Source organism: Sminthopsis crassicaudata, chromosome 1 (assembly GCF_048593235.1).
Source record: "Sminthopsis crassicaudata isolate SCR6 chromosome 1, ASM4859323v1, whole genome shotgun sequence".
Lineage (NCBI taxonomy): Eukaryota > Metazoa > Chordata > Mammalia > Dasyuromorphia > Dasyuridae > Sminthopsis > Sminthopsis crassicaudata.
Window position 1 is genome coordinate 448,960,092 of NC_133617.1, and position 3,160 is coordinate 448,963,251.

Sequence of the window (3,160 nt, forward strand, 5' to 3'; positions counted from 1 at the left end):
TTCTGATTTTTCCCTTCCCCCCCTCCACCCCTTCCCCTAGATGGCAGGTGGTCTTATATATGTTAAATATGTAGATACAATATATCTGTGCAGAACCCGTACAGTTCTCTTGTTGCACAGGAAGAATTGGATTCAGAAGGTAAAAATAACCTGGGAAGAAAAACAAAAATTCAAACAGTTTATACTCATTTCCCAGTGTTCCTTTTCTGGGTGTAGCTGATTCTGTCCATCATTGATCAACTGGAATTGAATTAGACCATCTTTTTGTCGAAGATATCCACTTCCATCAGAATACATCCTCATACAGTATTGTTGTTGAAGTCATATATACTCTTTATATACTTATATAACCAGGTAAAAATTTCTCTGGTGAAAAGGAGTCATGAATGAAAGAAGTTTAAGAAACCCTGTATGAATCCACTATACAACCTAGTTGTCCTTGGAAGCACACTTTTCATTAGCTATAACTTGGGCTGCTGTTTCACATGTTTTCTTTGCCATATTTTAGACCAGAGGAATGGCATCTCCCAATTAAGATAATCATGCTGTGAAGCTGAGTAGGGATGGAAAGATACTCCATGTTACTGGAATTATTGGAGACAACGAAAAAGTTTGAGAATGGAATGAAACTGAGGATGGAGTTTTATACATGGAACACATTTGTGAAATAGTTTCATATTTAAAGATACAGAATAAATAAGTATATATTTACTGGATGTAAAAAGGTCTTTATTATATTCTTGCCCCTTTTGTGTTCCTATTCCTTTCTCATAGCACATATTAAATCGCATAATTAATACTCAAAAAGAACAAGTGCAAAAGTTATGTACTATATATACACAAAGAAAAGATATTTCAGTCATGCCTAATTTCTTCATGACTCCATTTGGGGTTTTCTTGGCAGAGATACTAAAGAGGTTTGCAATTTACTTCTTCAGCTTAAATGAGCCAAAGATGAGGAAACTGAGGCAAACATGGCTTGCCTAGCATCACACAGCTAGTAAGTGTCAGTGGATTTGAACTCGGGAAGATGAGTCTTTCTGACTTTAGGTTTGGCACTCTATCTACCGTGTCACGTAGTTGTCCCAAACTGCTCTTTATGGACAAAATACTTATTTCAAGAAATTTAGGTAAAAATATTTATTTTAGAAAATGCATCATCTACTTTACCTACTTTCTTAATCAGAATCTGTTTTAACTTTTTTCTTCATGATGGAGGTCAACACTATGAACATCCATAATCATACTGTGCTATAAGAGAGTGATGACTGAGGGTTTATTGATGTATACAAGGTTGCTTGTCCCTATACTAAGTAACTCCACATTATTGACTTTTTTAAAAGTTGTGTCTGCTTTTTATAGATTTGCTGTCTGATTTTTTGCCATCAAGCTTTCAATATTTGAAAAGTCTATGTGCAAAATAAGAATAAAGGTCAGAAAGAAGCCCGAGAGATAGTCTATTCTATTTCTGTAGAGGTTGTTTTTTGTTCTCTGTAGGTGAGATTGCTGGACAGCTGACTTTAAAGTTGTTATTAAATTGAACAGAAGGAAAAAAAAACATCCAAATTTTTATTAATTCTATAATTGGCACTGACTTAAGATGTTAACCATAACCAATAATAATAATAAAAGAAAATTACTTGAGGAACAATTTAGACAAAATTTCCAATCCAGTCTAAGTACTATTTCTTTTGTTTTAAGATTTTCCTTCTAAGAAACTGGAAACTGAATAGATGCCCATCAACTGGAGAATGGCTGAATAAGTTATCGTATATGAATGTCATGGAATATTATTGTTCTGTAAGAAATGACCACCAGGATGATTTCTGAGAGGCCTAGAGAGACTTATATGAACTGATGCTAAGTGAAATGAGCAGAATCAGGAGATCATTATACATGGCAACAACAAGACACACAAGGATCAATTTTGATGGACGTGTCTCTCTTCAACAATGACATGATTCAAACCAGTTCCACTTGCTCAATGATGAAGAGAGCCATCTACACCCAGAGAGGACAATGGGAACTTAGTGTGGACCACAACATAGCATCTCACTCTCTCTATTGTTGTTTGCTTGCATTTTGTTTTCTTTTGCAATTTTTTTTTCTTCCTTCTTGATCTGATTTTTCTTGTGCAGCAAAATAAGTACAAATATGTATACATATATTGGATTTAACACATATATATTTTTAACATATTTAATGTATTGGACTACCTGCCATCTAGGCAAGGGGGTGAGGGGAAGAAGGAGAAAATTTGGAACAGAAGGTTCTGCAAGGGTCAGTGTTGAAAAATTACCCATGCATATGTTTTGTAAATAAAAAGCTTTAATAAAAAAAAAAAAGATTTTCCTTCTATAATGGAGCATCTATTTAATGCAAACAACCCTTAAAAACATTTTATTTGCCCCAAACCTAAGTATGGTACCAGCAAAAATTGGGCATCTTCTCTTACAATTTAGTATATAAAGGCACTCTGTGTGTGTTTTTAAGAATAAATAATTTCTGTAAAAATCAGAACTTAAACACATCAAATTCAGCAACAGGAATTCAATCAAAATTCCCAATGTGTGGGCAATTATCACATACCAAAATAACAATATCTTTATTATACAATTGCTCCTGAAGTCATTACTGGTATTTTTTGATCTCCTTACTGGGGGAAAGAATAATAAATAGGCTGTCTAGCTATCTCTTCTCTAACCTCCAGAGCACATGGTCTTCACTGGAACCACTGGAATCATTTATTGGAAAATTCCCTTCTGCCTTTGATGGTGAAACACTAAAGAAGTTCACAAGTACTATTTTATTCTTTTGATGGAGTGTGGGAACCTGTATGTTCTATTCAGTAAGAAGTCTCATTCTGATAAAGCCTGGTGGGGCTGACAATCTATTTATTACTTTGTTATTTTTATAGGGCATCTTTCATAGTAACTAGAGTGAAACCAATTCATCTTTTCTTGGGGTTTTTACTTTTAAAAAACAAACAAGGGTGCAGTTAGGTGGCTCAGTGGATGGAGCACCAGCTCTGAAGTCAGGAGGATCTGAGTTCAAATCTGGCCTCAGACACTTAACACTTGCTAGCTGTGTGATCCTGGGCAAGTCACTTAACCCCAATTGCCTCAGCAAAAATAAACAAAAAACCCAAACAAAAAAATTT